Here is a 6000-nt window from a genome sequence, read left to right as displayed (position 1 = left end):
ATAACATTAGATGAAATATTCTAATATGTGGCCATTTTAATCTGTGTCTATCCATGAGAAATGCTGACTTGTATATTTTTTTTTCTTTGTCAGATTTTGGTATCATTGCTTTGCTGGCTCCATAAAATAAGTTGCTCCTCTCCCTCCCCCTCCTTCTGTTCCTCCCTCCTCCCTTCCCCTCCTCCTGAAGTCTCATTAAGCCAGTTGTGACAGAGCTGTGGTTTGGAGAAGGATATGGGAGGGGCAGTGTTCCAAATCGGAGGTTTGTCCCCGTGGCCTGAGGGCCTGCAGACAGGGTAGGCCTCCCTTGGGCGTCTGGAGGAACACAGACTGCTACAGATAGTGATATTCCAGGAATGAGAAAGTAGGTACAGGGTGTCCTCCATGGTTTCCAGCATATTGCTAAATCAGGCTACGGCCCGCAGCGATCATGTAGTTGGCAACCAGTTGGCAGACTTGGAAGTTCTCCTCAGCAGAGAGTTCATGTAGCCCAGGCTGACCCCAAACTCACTATGTAGTGATGATCTTGGACTTCTGGTCCTCCTGCCTCTGCCTCCCAACTGCTGGGATTATAGCCACATGCCACCACATGGGGTTTACATGGCGCTGGGGATCACACACAGGACTTCATACAGACTACCACCAAGCACTCTACCACCAAGTTGTGTCCGCAGCTATCCCATCAGTCTTTAATACCTTCTTGAAATCCCCTTTCCCCTGCTTTAACTTCATGATGCAACACAGTTGCAACTTTCTTCCTACCTGCAGTCTGTGCCATTGTATCAGAGACCCCACTATGTATCTGAGGCCCAGGCTGGCCTCAAACTTTTACAGCATTCTGCTGATCTCCTTTTGAACAACCCAGGTCTCTTGTGTATTCTTTCAATCTCCAGGCCCTTGCGCAACTCACATACTGGGTACAGTGGCGGGTGAACTGTACCGAGGGGGTAACACTGAATAGGGTGTAGTACAATTGGAGGCCCCGCTGGGATCATCAGCAACTACAATCGGAAGCCCATCAGCGAGATTGGGAAGTAGGGATCCCTGAGAGGTCGTCCTCGGAAGGCTGGCCAGCAGGAAGGAAATTGAGTGGTGAAGGGTGTATTGGTAATGGGTGCAAGTAATTCCGTTTCGGTATTGATGGCCGATAAAGGGCCAATTGATAGTGCTTTTAGAGAAGCAAGGCAAGGAAGGCACCAGTATTAAAAGTAGACAGCACAAGAGTTCCTTAAGACAGTTTCTTTTGTGTAAGATAGTTTGCTGCCTAATTTTTTGAGAGAGTTTAGTACCTGGTTTCTATACGCAGGGGGCTTTAATGTTACTGATTGGGAGCAGGGAAAGGTCAAAGCACTGAAAGAGCGAGGGCCAGAAGAATTTCCCATAGCCATGTTTTCACTATGGAGCTTAGTCAGAGATGCTCTTCTCAGTGATGATGTAAAGTAAAAGAGCAATTAGAGAGTTTGAACAAAACCTTTGGGGAGATTCAGGATGTAGAATCTGTGAGTTCTATGAAGAGTTTTGAGGAGCGGGAAGTTAAGAATATTAGAAGGGGTATAGAAGAGGAAGAAGAAAGGAGATCGCACTGATAAAAAAGAATTTAGAAAAAAAGAGGAAAGGAATGAAGCAAAGAGAGGTGTCTCCAGGAGACCTCCGCCAAAAAAAAAAAAAAAAAAAAAAAAATTCCTTGCCACTTCAAATCCTTGTTTTGCTGCTTCTGCCCCTGTAGACTTAGAGGCGGAAATCTGAGAGATCCAAAACAGACTAAGTCTAAACAGAGAAAGGCAGATTTATCCTGTTGTAGAAATTACTGATCTGCAAGGGCAGAGGATCAGGCAGTATAACCCCCTGGCCTTTTAGGACATTAAGTAACAAAAAGAAGCAGTTACAGCCTATGGAACTCATGCCCCCTTCACTGTGGCTTTAATGGAATCCTTCACGGAACTCGACCTTACACCAGTGACTGGATGCAGCTTTGCAGGGCTTGTCTTGGGAGGGGGGAGATTATTTATTATGGAAAGGCAAAATGCAGGAAAATTGCAAAAATACCGCACTGAGTAATGCCACTGTGGGTTTAAGTGATTGGCCTATTGAAAATGCTAACAAATACTGTCAAGAGGCTATATGTCTCATGGAAATGGGAATTTAAATGACTTTATCCAGTTATGCAGGGACATTGATGGCACTCACCAGATGGGTCAGGTAACTGTTTCTGCCCTTAGGGAGGGTCAAGGTGGAGCTAGGTCGAGGACTTGTTTTCAATGCTAATGGTCAGGATGAGTTGAAAGGAATTGCCCTGTGGGTAAAGGGATAAGGGCCGTTAATCAGCCCAGGGGAAAAGCCAGGTGTGGTGGCAGACACCTTTAATCCCAGTAACTGGAGGCAGAGACAGGTGGAACTCTGTGAGTTCAAGACCAGCCTGGTCTACAGAGTGAGTTCCAAAAACAGCTAAAGGCAGGACGCTAGTGCCATCCACTTCTCCCTGGAATACTCCTATCTTTGTTATTAAGAAAAAGTCTGGTAAATAGAGGTTGCTGTAAGATCTTAGAGCAGTAAATGATTGTATGGACATTTTACAGGGGAATCCAGATCCAACCTCTTTTCATGAGTTGACACCTCAGGCAAGGCAATGTATTACTTTAATTGAAGAAAAGCTTGCCTCTGCTCATATTCATTATATTGACTATAGTCAGCCGCTGCTGTTAATTTTTCCCCCTCAGCATAATCCTACTGTAGTTTTTTGGCAGCACAGACCCATCCTATAGGTACATGAACATGTGCAACCTGTAATAAATTTAGTTTACAAATCTTTGGACTGTTACCTGATAAGGTTATTACACCATATACCCAGGCAAAAATAACTTGGCTGCAAAATTTTACTGAAGATTGGACCTTGTTTTTATGCACTAATCCCTGCAGGTCTGACAATCATCATCCTTCTGATAAGTTGGCCACCTTTCCAAAAATCATCTGGTATGCTTCCCTAAAGTTATTTCTTTGCAGCCTCTGGCAGGGGCACGGAATGTGTTTACCAATGGGTTTTCCACCGGGAGAGCTGTGGTAGCCTCCCCTCCTGATTTTGATATTCAGCCTGCTAATGCTAAATCTGCTCAGGTGGCTGAATTGACCGCTGTACAAATGGCCATAGAGAAATATGCTGATATTCCATTTAACCTTTTTACTGACAGTCAGTATATAAGCAAAATTCTTGCACCTTTGCAAACTGCAGCTTATATTGCCTCTGTATCTCGAGTCCAGATGCAGTTATTGGCTAATCAAACTTTGCTTTGGGCCTGATCTGTTCCCATTTTACATAGGGCATTTGCGTGATCATACTGACCTGCCTGGTCCCTTGAGCAAGGGGAATGCATTGGCTGATCAGCTTACCCGCTTCACACAGAACTGTGTCCTCTGCCCAAGTGAGCATACCTCGTGATAGCTTTGAAGTCTGAGGGATACTGTTGTCAAGTATTAAAGAGACAGCAAAGATCCAAGAAATGTGTTCAAAGTCCCAAGTGTGCAAAGCCCCTTCCTGGACTTTGGGTGCGACACACTTGAACTAGCTATCCAAGAGCACTTTCAGAGAAGTGGAGAGTCTCATCAAGGGAACTAAGGGGTAAGACTCTGACTCCTGTTAGGTTAGTCTGTCTTCTTGACACAAAGGACAGAGCTCTCCTCAAAGGTACCCAAGTGACCACATCCTGGGAACCAAAATTCAGATTGTCCTTGATGACAAACTCTACCTTGGGAATGTGGGGGCCCAAAGAGGCCAAAGGTCAGAGAGTTTGGGACTTGTTTCTAGTTCATTCAAGGTTATTGTGCTTCTAACTCAAAGAGTTCCTCTCTCTCTCTCTCTCTCTCTCTCTCTCTCTCTCTCTCTCTCTGTCTCTCTCGTCAACAGGTACGACTAGTTGCCAGACCACGTGCTCCTGAAACAGGGAAGTAGTTGGTTCCTACCTAAAACAAAAGTTTAAAGATCCAACTAGTTCCCTTTATGGAAATAATTTGGGATTCCACCCCGGGAGTGGTTTGCCTACGGAGTGTTTAGTCCAGGGCGTGAGTGATAAATGTACCCCAGACTTTCAATTTGTATTTTAATGCGGTCCTTTTGTTCTGCTCTTACCCTTTGAAGTCAGGACTTTATTAAGCTATTGGAAGATAAAACACGAGAGAATTTTCAGTACTCACTGAAAAATTCCCTCCTGATACTATCCTATATGTTTCTGCATTTTATTATTTTCATTCACATCTTCGCATTCTTTACTATATTTCTAGATTCCCATGCCTCCACTCTGGAAGAGAATATTTTTGTCGAGGCTGCCACACACACACACACACACACACACACACACACACACGGAAATAGCTACAGGGTATCTGTATAGTCACAGAGCCGAAGGGCGTCACAAATCGGTGCATTTATCAAAGACATCGGTTCCCATGTTGGGGAGGTGTTACGAGCTGGGGGACTTCAGCTCCAGGTTCTTTTCGAGTAATATCTATGAGGACTCTGTGCCCTTCTCCCCAGAGAGTGATGAGTAACCAGACCAAGCAAGAGAATTGTTTTTATGATGATTCTTTACTAGCAACTTTAATATCCAGTGCATCAATGGGGGTTACAATCTCAGTAGGCATATGGGATTGATAATGGGCAACACACAGGCAATTTAATATCACAATTATCAATCCCACTAAACCTAATACATAAAACCAATTCATAACCTTAATCTAACTTATCACTTATTCATAAAACACTTCTTAACCTTAATACAACTTAGCCATTACTTATCTATAACCTTAATGCAACTTATCCATTAATTATCTATAAAACACTCCTTGACCTTAACTTATCCATTATTTCCTAATCTGATCAATTATCCATAAAATATCTCTTAACAGTTCACACATTAACATGTGTATTAACACATCCATGCTCTTCTCTTAACCTCTCGTACACACATGAAATAGCATCATACGACCTGATATTCCCTGGCTTAAAAAGGGCTTTTTGAATTTCTTTAGGCTGGGCTCTTGTCCGCACTGGGGGCTGGGTAGCGAAGATCGACTCTTGACCCTGTAGTCTGCACTCGGGAGATAAGGTCCTGATGTTCCAGGCTGGTATCTGGTAGTGCCTTGGACTCGGCTTTTGGGTGACCGAGTCTCGGGAGACAAGGCTTTTAGTTCTCCACTCTCGAAGATGAAGCTTTGCTCTCGGGGTGGCAAAGCGTTCTGTCTGCTTAAAAGACGAAGCTTTGCTTTCGGGATGGCAAAGCATTCTGAAAGGCAGAGTATCTAGTCTGTTCTCGGGAGACAGACCTTCAATGTCCACTCTCATGGAATGAGGATTTGCTTTCGGGATGCAAGGTGTTAAATGTCTGTTTTCGGGAGACAAAGCTCTGTGCTCGGGAGACAGAGCATTAAATGTTTAGGCAAGGCATTCAGTATTGCTGCTTTTCGGGAGGCAGGCTAGGAGGATCTCTCTTTCCACGGAGGCCTGGTGCCAGAGCCATTGTGAGAAGTGAGATAACTGCCCTGCTTCAGCCACCTCTTTTATGCCAGTTCAAAATTGCCCCTCGTTTGATCCTTCCGATAACCAGGTGTCCTAGGTTATCAGTATCGACTGGCCACAGAAGGGTGGGGGAACCTCTTGTGTGGCAAGATTATTTCGTTACCACGGTTGCTGGGTGCAGCCCCCCACATCTGGCAGGGCCAGATGGGTGTGGCAGCCTTCAAACGGGCAAATGCTCTCCCAATATTTCACCTTAGTAATTTTCCATATCCCACACAAGAAGAAATGCTTTTACATTACACCAAGTTACATTCATTCTTATTCTATAAATTTCCTGCTCTATCTACACTACAGATTCCCCTTTATTTATTCATTCAGAGGAATCTGCTTCCATGCTCATTACAGGAGGTGAGTTAACGCAAACCAAGGAAATCTCCGCCAAGGGTTTCAGATGCTATCTGATGGTATACAAGTTAGCGATCGGCTAAATTTTT

This window comes from Alexandromys fortis, unplaced genomic scaffold, assembly GCF_014885135.2.
Source record: "Alexandromys fortis isolate MF-2015 unplaced genomic scaffold, M_Fortis_MF-2015_v1.1 scaffold_6, whole genome shotgun sequence".
Classification (NCBI taxonomy): domain Eukaryota; kingdom Metazoa; phylum Chordata; class Mammalia; order Rodentia; family Cricetidae; genus Alexandromys; species Alexandromys fortis.
The sequence above is the reverse complement of the archived record's forward strand: the minus strand, read 5'-3'. Positions refer to the sequence as shown.